The sequence below is a fragment of the Oryctolagus cuniculus genome, chromosome 10 (assembly GCF_051225735.1).
Source record: "Oryctolagus cuniculus isolate XC-2025 breed Fujian yellow rabbit chromosome 10, ASM5122573v1, whole genome shotgun sequence".
NCBI lineage: Eukaryota > Metazoa > Chordata > Mammalia > Lagomorpha > Leporidae > Oryctolagus > Oryctolagus cuniculus.
The window spans coordinates 50,619,822-50,633,203 of record NC_142876.1 but is presented as its reverse complement, the minus strand read 5'-3'; the positions used below and the strand labels follow the sequence as shown (position 1 = coordinate 50,633,203).

General features: G+C 37.3%; 1 long non-coding RNA gene across 2 annotated transcripts in view; it reads left to right on the top strand.

Moving 5' to 3' along the window:
- The window catches only part of LOC103349313 (uncharacterized), a 48,767-nt gene that overhangs the window by 14,406 nt on the left and 20,979 nt on the right, over positions 1-13,382 (top strand). The window contains exon 3 of one of the 2 annotated variants that reach the window (XR_016214078.1): positions 1,314-1,620. The exons of the other annotated variant lie outside the window; for it this stretch is intronic. This is a non-coding gene — a long non-coding RNA (uncharacterized LOC103349313). Of the gene's footprint in view, positions 1-1,313; positions 1,621-13,382 lie in introns of those variants that run through there. 2 annotated transcript variants of the gene reach the window in all.

The following is a 13,382-nucleotide window of genomic DNA, read 5'->3' as shown; positions in this document are numbered from 1 at the left end:
CCTTTCAAAAATTGCATCCAAGTGTTTTAATTATTGCTGAAGCAGCCATTGTTAATAGATTTTGTGGAATACTGATGCTGTGGTCATTATAATAATCTGAATTGAAACCATCAATATAGTTTGCCCACAATAAATATTTGCAGTCTTTTTTGGTTAAAAAAAAAATCCCATGTTTATAATATACCTTAGTGATAACAGATTCCTGTTATATACCTTGCAATTTCGTTTTGTCTTTTCAGGTTAAAAAGAACTAGTCTTAAACATGAATAAAATAAAATAATTTAGTATTTTAAAAAATTTATAACTTCCCCTTGCAGTGCAATGGTATTCCAATAATAAATTTAAAATGCAACTCCAGAATTGCTCTTTGTGAAAAATAAAAGATTCCTGTAAATGCCATCTTTATGATTCTTAGAATCTACTTTTTTGGCAGTCTGACACATATTAAACATTGAGTAAGGTATTTTATTATCTTTTGGCCATTAAAATGCTATGCTTAGCACAAAGAAATATATATGTATTTTAAGGATTTGTTTATTAGAGGGAGAGTTAGAGAGTTTGATAGAGAGCTCCCATGGTTTACTCCCCAAATGTCTATAATAACTGAGGCTTGGCTAAGTCACAGGCAGAAACAAGGAACTCCAGCCGGGTCTCCCACATGAGTGGAGTATAATTGAGACATCATCTGATGTCTCTCAAATATATCACCTATGGATAGGAAGCATAGGTGAGACACAATGTCAAGCATTCCTATATGGGATGCAGTAGTCCCAAGTGGCAGCTTAACCCACTGTACCTTAATGCACACACCCAAAGAAATATATTATCCTTTTTCATAGAGGGATATAAACTTCTAAATTACCAAGTGTTTAAATTGATTATCATCTTGGTGACTTGCCAAAAAATTGTTATAGTGTTCATATATGCCCAAAATAGTTACCACAAACTCAAATGATGATCAAGAATAGATTTTATATAGAAAGGAGGTAGAGAAATGCACATTTTAAAAGTGCTTAAGATGTGACAGCAATAAAAACCTTAAAAACAAAATGTTTACATTTGACTAAGTTCATGAATTTATTTTGATGAAATGAATCTGTATTATTGAGTTATTAATCTTTCCTAACCCCAAAGAAAATAGATGATCTACTGAGGACTTTTATGTAAGATTAAGCTAAACTGACCCTTAATAAATTCCAGTTATCACTTTAGTTGTAGCTGGTGAGGAATTATATATAGTCCTATTTCCAGTTTAATGTACAAATGTTTGTGGAAGATTATCGTATTTTCATCCACATTTTCTCTTTTTTCAGGTTTATTCTGGGGATTCCATGTGTGTTTCTGAGTCCTCAAAGTGTAAATAGTGCATCACATGTTATATTCCTGATGACATTCATCTCCCTGTATTTTACTATCACAATGCTGACACTTTTTTTTTAATGTACTAGAAGAGAAATTCATTTATTTTTCTTGACTTTTTTTAAATTTTACTTTTTCAGTGAATGTGTATGCCTTAAACAAACTTGGGATTCTGACTCATTAATCTATGAAATGTTGAAAAATTGGTTTATATTTTGTATCTGCACAATAGGCAAAGCTATGGTTTGTCTTTCCTTAAAATAAAGTTTTTTAAGGGTCCTAAGACCACTAATGGTAACACTGCGCACTCAGATATACTCTTCACTTCCTCATCCTACTGCTCTCTTCTGTATATAGAATTAGGCTTCAAATTTCTACCCATAACTTTAAAAATAAACTGGAAGGCAAACTCCATAGTACTTGTATGATAAATAGATAGACAAGAAGTAGTAGAATAGTGTTCTATTGTTTGGTAACAAATTACCACAAATTTAGCAGCTTCCTGAAACACCCATTTATTAGCGAAAAGCATCAGAAGTCTGAGCATTGCATGGTTAGATTCTCTGCTCAGTATATCTCGGGCCAAAATCCAGGTATTGGTGAGGCTCAGCGGCCACTTCCACAGTCAGAATTCAGTTCCCTGTGGTTGTAAGACTGAAATTTCCTGTGTTTTCCTGACTGTCACCTGGAGGAAACTTTCAATTCCGAGAGACCAAATACATTCTTTGTCAACAGGATCTCTCACTGTCCAAAGCCAGCATCAGGGAATCTCCCCGACGGGATTCCTTATCTCCCTAAAAATTCTCTTATTTTTCTCTTATATCTGATCTCAGATTTAAAAAGTATGAAAAAATAAAATATTAAAAAAATTAAAGGGTCATGTGATTAGCACATGCCTTCCCAGGTATCTCTTTATTTGGAAGTCAAAGGATTTTGCTGATCTTTTTTTTTTTTTTTTTTTTTTTTTTTGACAGGCAGAGTGGACAGTGAGAGAGAGAGACAGAGAGAAAGGTCTTCCTTTGCCGTTGGTTCACCCTCCAATGGCCGCCGCTGCAGCCGGCGCACCGCGCTGATCCTGGCAGGAGCCAGGATCCAGGTGCTTTTCCTGGTCTCCCATGGGGTGCAGGGCCCAAGCACCTGGGCCATCCTCCACTGCACTCCCTGGCCATAGCAGAGAGCTGGCCTGGAAGAGGGGCAACCGGGACAGAATCCGGCGCCCCGACCGGGACTAGAACCCGGTGTGCCGGCGCCGCAAGGTGGAGGATTAGCCTATTGAGCCACGGCGCCGGCTAGGATTTTGCTGATCATTAAGACTGCAAAATTCCATTCATGGCAGAACCATTTTTGTTGAATAACTAGAGACAGATGTATGTGTGCAAGTGACTGAGAACCTTGTGAGATGTCTTAGAATTTGGCCCCTACAAACAACAAGTGGACTGAAAAATTGAGCACCCAGTGTCTGTATAAGAACTATTTCAGTAGCAAAGGTAATTGATTGCTCTTTTCATCCCAAGTCCAACTAAAGTGATTATACTTTTGAGAGGTATGACATTACCAAAAGAGTCACTAGGACACAAAGGACTTCGAAGCAATAGAGAAAATTGGGATTGAAACAGTAAACCTGGAAGAAAATTCTTTCTCTGCCAAGATTCAGGGAGCTCAGGGTAGTTTACAAAGTTCTAGAGTGCTACAGGCAGTTTGTTGGAGGGCCATGGATATTCCATGCAGCATAATTTTGGAGATGTGCTGCACAAGTAGAAGGCCCAAAGTTTGAAGTAGGAAACACCACCAGAGAATGTCAGAGTCTATAGGAATACACTCAATAAAAGTGTGGGACCTCACAGTCCAAATTCTGAGCACTTCAGGCCAAGGATGAGAATATTGAACAATTGCTATTGTCGATTTGATAATAAGCAGTAAGAAAAGCAATTTGGAGTGACAGATCACCAGGGACATGGGCCAGTGACTGACATATTAAACAATCAAATGCCTATTATTCAATAACAAACATGAAACTGTGTAGAATATCTGCGGAGAGGCAATCCTAATATTGTTGTGAGTGGGGTTTTAAATTATTAGTGTCACACAAATTATCAGACTTTACATAATCAGCCTAGATTTTATAAGGTTTTTGGCTTTAACCACTTCTATGAGTCATTCTTTGGTATTGTATCTGACAATAGCAATGTGGATCTAACTTGTAATATATGAAATTTTCCAGCTTGAGATAAGCACATCAATGTTTTATTCTCAATATTCAGGGTGTTTAGTTGGTACATTAAGATCCTTATATATTTTGGTAAACTTTGGAAAACTGGAAAATTGGGCCCTTCTGAGAGCTTGGTGTTGTCTATTCCCACTGGAAGTGTCAGTGGAGCCACGTTTTCCCCAGTCAGGCTCCAGCTACAGAAAGAGGAGTCTAACTTTCTCTCAGGCACATGAATGCATGTTCTCTGCTGATGCCCAGGGAAATAAAACAGTGGCAAGAGGACTATCTCTGACTGTGCTTTTTCCGCTTGTAGTTTAATTTGAAAAGGAAGTAGCCTTCCTATGCAATGTGGTGGTAAGCCTAAGCTGCTGATCTTGGGTAACCTCAGTATACAAGCATTTTCCCTTGGGGCACAGGGGATGCTGACTTGTTCTTTCTTCTAGCCAAGCAACCCTTAAATCAGCTGGCCGGCGCCAGGGCTCACTTGGTTAATCCACCGCCTGCAGCGCTGGTACCTCCGGTTCTAGTCCTGCTTGGGGCACCTGATTCTGTCCTGGTTGCTCCTCTTCCAGTCCAGCTCTCTGCTGTGGCCCGGGAAGGCAGTGGAGGATGGTCCAAGTGCTTGGGCCCTGCACCTGCATGGGAGACCAGGAGGAAGCACCTGGCTCCTGGCTTCGGATTGGCGCAGCGCGCTGGCTGTAGCAGCCATTTGGGGAGTGAACCGACGGAAAAAGGAAGACCTTTCTTACTGTCTAACTCTGCCTGTCAAAAAAAATCAGCAAACATGAGACTATATCTCTGACCTAGCAGTTTTCTCACTCTGCATCAGACACTCAGGTCATCTCTTGTGTGTCTCCCCTTTTTGTACTACTTGATTCAGTATTTTACTAAAGTCCCTTTGAACCTTACATTGGGCCTATATCATTGATTTGGCCTAGCTTTTATTCAAAGAGGGTTTTGGTGGACTGTAGCAGAATGTATGATTGAAAGGCTATGAGCCAAGTACTAAGTCCCCAGAAGATTAGGAGAAGGCAATTATGATGAGGTATGAAGGGAGCTATAGATTGATAATATTCTATGAGCTTTGGCTTACATGAAGGACAATATTACTCTGAAAATTATATCTGAAGGTATTTCAAAAAGTTTATGGAGGGCTGAGTTTTGCTCAGAGGTTAAGATACCCAAGCTCTGGCTCCTGACTTCAGCTTCCTGCTAATGCACACCCTAGGAGGCACTGGTGCTGGCTCAAGTACTTGTGTCCTTGCCATCTGTGTGGGCAATGTGGGTGGAGTCGGCTTTGCCCCAGCTCAGTCTCAGCTGTTGCAAGCATTTAGGCAGTGAACCAAGAGGTGGGAGCTTTTTGTCTGTCTGCCAATGTTTCTGCCTCTAAATAAATAAGTAAACAAAATTTGGGAAAAGGAAACTCATGAAAAGATGGAATTAAAAAAGATAAGCTTATTTTGGTATGAAAATTAAAGTCTATGCATAATTTTTACATAATTACACTTTCCAAGAACTTTCTGAATTTCAAGCATTTTTTGAACCAAGATAAATTTATCTTTTTATTCCTTTTCCACAAACTTTTTGTAGTTTCTTCTTATATATACTGTATATACTTTAAAGACCAAGTATATAAAATCAGATAGCACCTCTCAGAATGGTGCAGTTTGAAATAGTCTTCACAAGTGTGATGCTAGACCTGAAATTGCACCAGAAATTTTATTTTCTTTAGTGTAGAGTTGATAACAGAGCATGCTTGTAAAAACTAGAATGTAGCTGTATTTATTTCAACATGAAATATAGCTACCAGGACAAAGTGGGAAAGAAAGCTAGGAAAGATACAAGGTGATTCATGTTATTTTCAGAGAGTTGTTTAATAAATATGGGAAGAAGCAAAGGAATATATTTACATACTAACTCTCCCTGTGGCTATGGTACACCATGCTGGGAGAGGCAGTGTATCCATCTGTAACACAAAGACATCAACCTGACAAATTATCGGAATGCCAGGCTTGGGTTTATCTGGATGCCTTCTTTCCTGGGCCATTATTGAAGACCTGAATATAGACTTTTATGTTTTGTCTCTTCCTTTTCCCTTCATTGACCTCTACTATAATTGTGCCCTGGATTCTAGGCATACCACCTTCTTTCATGGACTTACTCTTTTTTCTCTATCGATCAACATCACTTGGTTAAGCTCTAGCAACCTCTTTTACTAGCTGCTCCAGTCATGACTGATAGACGCTGACAGATCCTAGATAAATTGATTCACATATCTCCTTAGTGACACATTTGTGACCTATCCCCAGGTTCTTGAGCATTGTTTTATTATTATTTTCTCTGCTCTGGCCCTGATGTTATGTTTAGCTTGGCTGGAGAGTAAATTATATGGTATAGAATACAAGCTAAATCTCTAACAATATTTTTAATTGTATTCATAAAACATCAAGCACTTATCTCTTACAAGAGAATGCTCTCTGACCTCAGAGAGCTGAACCATCACTTGAGTTAGAGACACTGCTTTTCTAAGATGATAGATTTCCAAGTGCCCACTCCAGGCATATTGGTATCTAACCAAGGCCTCTTCTTTGGGTCTGTCTCCTTGTGCTGCTTTTTGCTTTACCCCTATGCAAATACTAAAGTGTCTTCCTTGTTTAGGAAAGCATCATGGTATAGTAGAAAGAATGAAATTAGATACATCTTTAGCTTTGCACTCTGAACATTAGAACTTTGCTGCCTTTCCAAGTGGGATCTATTCTAGAAGTTAACATGGGAAAGGTTGGATATTTGGCACAGTAGTTGTCCTTGCTTGGGGTGCCTGCATCCCATGGTGGAGTGCCTGGTTTGAATCTTGTCTCCTCTGCTTTGGATCCAGCTTCCTGCTAATGCATATCCAAGAGGGAGCAAATGATGGCTCATGTCGTTGGATCCCTGCCATCCAAGTGAGAGACCAGGGTGGAGTTCTGCTCCTGGCTTCAGTGTGGCCTAACCCTGGCCATTGTGGACATTTTGAGGGCGACCAAAAAATGGAAGGTCTGTGTGTGTGTGTGTGTGTGTGTGTCTGCCTTTCAATCAAAGTGAGAATAGATTTTTTTAAAAAGAAATTAATGTCCATGATCTTGACATTCTACTAAAATCTTCAGGCATTATTAAAGCCCAGGCATACCCTACAAAATAGCTTTATAAATTTAAAGAAATGGAATATTATCTCCTTAGGTAGTATGCAAGAAGTCCCACACTTCTAAAATTATAAGAGTGAATCATTTGTTTCTTTAAGAAACTAAATTCTTTTAAGCCGTGAATATTAAATGGAAGTTATGAGGCCATTGCCAAGGAAAAAATTGTTTAGATTATTTATTTTATAAGCTTATTCACCAAAATCAAGCTTTTTTTGGAGACAAAAACATTTTAAAGGTAAGAAAACCTGTAAATACAATAAAAAAAAAACACTTAACTCAATAGTTTACACACTGCTTTAAATGATTTATCCTTATATAAAAATTCAGAGCTAGATTGCATATTCCCTGTCTAGAATCTTTGAAAATCTCTCTCTCCCTACTTAAAGCAGGACTGCAGCACATTAAGACAACTCATAGGAGTGCCAGGTGCCCTATGCTAATGAAACAGCTGAGAGCAGAGGGAGGATAAGGGAGGGACATCTGGTTACAAAACAATGAAAGAAAATTTTTAATAAAGGAGGCAATGAAACAAAGTGAACCAAGATTCTATTCTTGCTCTTTCTCTCTTTTTTCATTGTAATCATATATTGAAAAAGTTGGTGACTGAAAAAGACTGGCATGTATGTAAAATGTAGGAACAAATGCCCAGGATTTTGATAATCCATTGAATGGTATTGATCACTCTTCAGATTAGGCATTCACAGATCTTTTTGCTTTGAATAAATAAGCTGAAATCTTTTTAACTCTTTATCTTCCAATTTACTCAATGCAATGCATTTGATATAGAATTTTTCTTCTCCTTTTGGAAGAGAATAAGAGATTTTGTACACTGATAGAAACAATGCTCTAATTATGGCATATTCTGCATTCTAAATCAATTTATTTGTCTTATATTGATATTTTGTTATGGTTATGTGGGATAAGCAATTATAAAATTATTGAAATATTTGTTTTATGTTCTAATTTTTTATAATTTCACTTAGACAAAGTTGTTTTTCTTATATTTTTCTTATTTTGTTTTATTTTAAAGATTTATTCTATTTAAAAGGCAGAATTATAGAGAGGAAGAGACAGAGAGAGACTTAGAGAGAGAGAGAGAGAGAGAGAGAGAAAGAGGGAGAGAGAGAGATCTTCCATCCACTGGTTCACTTCCCAAATGGCTGCACAGTCAGTGCTGGGTCAGGCAGAAGCCAAGAGCCAGGAGCTTTACCTGGGTCTCCCACATGGGTGCAGAGACCCAAGAACTTGGGCCATCTTCCACTGCTTTTCCCCAGTGCACTAGTTGGGAGATGGATGGGAAGTGGAGCAGCCCAGACTTGAACTAGTGCTCCTATGAATGCTGGCAGCACAGACAGCAGTTTAACAGTCCACAGCACTAGCCCCTATTTTTGTTCTTGTTATTGATTTTCTGGATCTACCCCATACTGATTTTCTGATGTAAAAGAAGAAATAAAAGTGAAATTCATAGTGGTGTCTTTTCCAATCTAAGTGTTAAAAGAGTGACTAATTCAGAATAAAAGAGTAAAGGTCAGTTAGAAGTTATCTGTGGTAGCATGGGGTTAGTCAGTTATAAAAAGAAAATATGTTGGCCGGTGCCGTGGCTCAATAGGCTAATCCTCCAGCTGTGGCGCTGGCACACCAGGTTCTAGTCCCAGTTGGGGTGCTGGATTCTGTCACAGTGGCCCCTCTTCCTGGCCAGCTCTCTGCTGTGGCCCGGGAGTGCAGTGGAGGATGGCCCAAGTGCTTGGGCCCTGCACCCCCATGGGAGACCAGGAAAAGCACCTGGCTCCTGGCTTCGGATCAGTGTGGTGCGCCGACTGCGGCCATTGGAGGGTGAACCAGCGGTAAAGGAAGACCTTTCTCTCTGTCTCTGTCTCTCTCACAGTCCACTCTGCCTATCCAAAAAAAAAAAAAAAAAAAAAAAAAAAGAAAAGAAAAAGAAAAAAAAAAAGAAAATATGCCAGAAATATGCTCTAAGTTATCCATTGTAGAGTTAGAATTGCTACTAAATCACAGTCATCACCGAAAGATCCTTGACTATCATATCAAGTATTTCCCTTTTTGCTTTCACATTAGCTATTGGTACAATGACACAGAATGCTAGGTATATCCCATAGATTGCTTAAGATTTGCTAATCATAAAGTTATGGGACGGGTGAAACAAAGGAACTATCCATCTGTATATAGGTTCTAGAAAAAACTAAATTTGTTGAAAAGCATGTGCCTTCTAACCCAGGCTAGGGTTTCTACACTTCTCATTAATCTGAGTAACAGTCTTTGTTAGTGTGGCTATAACAAGATACGTTAGCCTGGGTAATTCATAAAGAACACAAGCTTATTTGGTATAGCCCTGGAGGCTGGGGAGTCCATAGTCAAGCTATGATGAGGGTTCCTTTCTGCTTCCAAGACATTGCCTTGTTGGTGTGCCCTCACATGGCAGAAAGTGGAATGCTCCCTTCCACTTTGAGTCATTTTATATGGTTCTAATCCCAGAGCACCTCATGACTTAATCATTTCCTAAAAGCCTTACTTTTTAATACTGTTGCATTGGTGATTAAATTTCAATGTGAGTTATTACAGAGGCTATCATCCCTCAAACCATAGCAGTAACTTAACATGGAATTAAGTCCTAGTTATCAAACTGGGAGAATTTTAACCAGGTAGATAGCATAAATCAAAATATCAAAAGGAAAAGCAGATTGAAAGAAGCTATTGGTATCTACAAATTCTTTGGTATAGTTTCCACTTTTATTTCATTGCACTTCCTGGAGTCAGTACAGAGAATTTCTTTTACTTTTGGACATCTTCTAGGAGTCCTAAAAGCCAAATGATGGGCATTTTGTTCTGTGTACTAGTAGTGATTATAGTTTACAAAAATCCAAAAATTGCAGATGATTAAGGAACTATGTGTCCAGTTTCCCAGTTTCCCATTTTCCCTTTCATGAGTGTTTACTGCCCAGTCAAGGGAGATATGAAGAAAAGTCAGAGGACTGGCTGAACTCTTGGACCCTGGATTTATGTGTTTATGCCTTGGGCTGGTTTCTTCCTGAAGTATGGGAAAATGTAGAAAACAAATTTCCAATTGAACCAGGTGTTTCTCTGTGGAACTAGCAGACTGAACTAGACCTGACCAAATTTACCTAAGAAAGTGAAATCGCAAACAGGACACAGCTATACCACCTGCTCTAAATATGTAAAATATCCACCAAGTTGCTCTGGCAAATGTGCTTGTATTGAGTCTCAACTGGTTTTGAGACTTGTTATAGAATTAGAGGAACATTGGAAGACCTCTATCTTAACATTTTCATTTTACACAAGAGTAAATTTCATATAGTTTATATGTCTACTTCTTCAGAGTGCTTACAATTTACAACAATGAGTTATCTTTTCAATAATACTCATTTATGTAGTGACTTTCACAAAAATGATCAAGAAGAGCTTTGCTTTTCTATTGTTTGTACAATTGTTTGCAACATTATTGTTCTGTTTCAATAACTTCAAAGAAATAGTTTGTATTAGAGTTAAAGCTATTGTTATAATTCACTACTCACTAAAGGTCATACTCAGAACTTTGAGAATGAAAGATTTGTTTCTTGAATTGCTATTGACCTTCTATTAAATGTATGTGCATCATTAGAAGGGAAATTTATTTCTTCAAATTTAAAAGATAATGTCTATAACATTATTGTAACTTATTCTCTCAGGTGGATCCAGGAAGAAGTTTGGTTTCATCAGCAATAAAAATAAGAATTGTAACCTGAATTTGCCATAAAGTGACTATTGAGAGAAATGCCATCTGTGTTATCTATAGAGATAAACATGCTGTCACTTGCTGCCCTACTGCTCTCTTGAAAGCCTCTTTAAGAAATTCATTAATAATGAAGATTAGACATTTTCCCAATTTAATTAGAGAAACATTTAAATACTCATTAACCATCATTGAATAGTAAGTGTTGCGAAAATGCAAACAACATTTTCAGCAAATAGGTTTCAAATCTTTCACAAAACAATTAAAATCAGCATTTTCCAGAAAATTCCTGGTACCTTGGGCCTTCTCTATAAGAAAAAATGCATGCCTTCCTTCTTTGGGACTCTTTATGCTAAGAAATAAAATTTTGTAAATGGTAGTTAGGAATTAACATATGCAGGCAGACTAACACCTTTACCTTTTCTTCCATATTGAAAGAGGCAGAGACTTCTGGGCTTTTACAATACTACACACTGTAAATTTTTATCAGACATATACTTATTAACAATAGCACAAATATTATTTGATTTGAATGCTCTTGTTTGTGTAACTGAAGTTTTTTATAACTGAATAGTAATAGAATTTTAGGATTCTGTTTTGAATCTCTCACTAGTTAAATTAAAAGCTAGTTGAAAAAGGAGATAAAAGATCTTACCCATGCTTTGAAACTTTAATTCAATGCTAAAGATTGCAATGCATTACTTATCCGGAGAAAGCATTGCTGTAATTTCAGAAAAAATAAATAAAAATTATACATTACTATGATTTGTTGCAGGCCTATTTTAGAAAATAGGAGTCCAGAGTTGTATAATTTTTGAATTTGAGAATCAGAACAAGGCTGAAGTTACACTACTATTACCATTTTGATGTTATTAATATTTCAATTAACCAGTACAACAGCAAAATACTTATAAAAATGGTCTGGATATTGTAGTCAGAAAAGAAGCAGGTAGATGCTTTTGAAGCCCTGCTGAATTGGTACAAATTATTCTGCCATCCTATGCCTATGTGGCCAAGCATAAAGATCTCCATCAAAAAGAGGCTAATTATTTAATGAAAAGAAGAAGCTTTACATGACTGCACCATTAACTTGATGATAGTTGAGTTAAACAAACTCCTGATACATTTGTGTGTTTGTTGGTTGTATTTGATTTTCATGTGTTTGTTCATTACCATACTTAGCATTATTGGATGCTATAGTCAAGAAGATAAAAATCCTTTAATACTCTATTTAGAACTACAGAAGATGAAGCTTGATCAATACTTTTTATGAATCTGTAAACTATTACAGCACAGTATGTTCCCCTAGACTTTTCCCTGGTGACATAGCTATATTATTTTGGGGCCAGAGGCCCAAGCAATATTGAAATCCTGCTTGAATTCATCTTCTATAGACCATAAAAGTGACAAGATCCCCAAAGATTTACTTTTTTTGTGCTATAGATTAATCAATCTTGCAGGTGGAAAGGGAAGATTTTGGTGTATGTGCTATAGACTATCTTTTCAGCCGGAGGAAAGCATAAGAAATTAATTTCTTGTTTCCAACAGAACAGAATAGTGAGGGCAACTTGTCTAAATCACAGAAAATGCAGTTCAAGTTTCTTTTTTGCCACATGCTTTTTGATAGATTCTGAGAATGATGTCAATGGTGTCATAAAGAAAACCCTCTAGAATGTGTAAGTTTATGGAAAAACTTAATCTCTGGCAACAGCAAAGTGTAAGATTTTTTTTGTTGCTGTTGTTTTAAAACTTATATTCAAATACTGATTAAGAAATAGGTTTTTTCATGATTTTACCAGTTGCAGTATCTATTTCTTGTATTGTTCAAAATGTGAGGATTCACAAAGATTATTTTATCCCACATAACTATTACCTGATTTTTTAGAATAGATATTCCAAAGTGGGATTCCTTTGTTTTTTTTTAAAAAAAAGCTGTCAAGTTTTTCCATACTCATCCTCTAAAAATAGAATTGTTTTTTTCTCTAAGGAACTTATCAATTATTTATGCACAGTAGCAACTAAATCATTTTAATCTTAGCTTTAGACAGTTTTGTAGCATAAAAATATCACTGACAATTTCAAAATGTCGTTGAATGTTTCAAAGAGCAAGTATATTTTCTAAAAGTCTTAACTAACCTGTTATATCAATTTAAATAAGCTAAGATTCCCTTACAAAGAGGAAGGATAATAGAAAATTCACTAACTCTAGTTACCTTTAATTCACAAAAACATTCAGCAACACAGTTGGGTGATATCCCTCCAAATTAAAAATACAAACAGAATTTAACACAGATATTCCACTTCTTGAAATTTATCTTACAGATATACTCATACATGTAGATGTAACTTTACATATGTGAAAAAGTTTGTCTTTATCTGTAGAAGAATCTTTGTAATAATGAATGCTAGAAAGTTATATAAATGGCCATCTTCAGAAAACTCCTTACACATATTATGGTTCATCTATATCGTAAGTTATTAGGCAACTGATATGGAAAGATAATCAAGATATTGTTGGGTAGAAAAAACATGACAGAGGCCAGCGCCGTGGCTCACTAAGCTAATCCTCCTCCTGTGGCGCCGGCACCCCGGGTTCTAGTCCCAGTCGGGGTGCCAGATTCTGTCCCGGTTGCCCCTCTTCCAGTCCAGCTCTCTGCTGTGGCCCGGGAGTGCAGTGGAGGATGGCCCAAGTGCTTGGGCCCTGTAACCTCATGGGAGACCAGGAGGAAGCACCTGGCTGCTGGCTTTGGATCGGTGTAGCGCACCGGCGGCAGCGTGCTGGCTGTAGCGGCCATTTGGGTGGTGAACCAACGGAAAAGGAAAACCTTTCTCTCTGTCTCTCTCACTGTCTAACTCTGCCTGTCAAAAAAAAAAAAAAAAAAAAAAA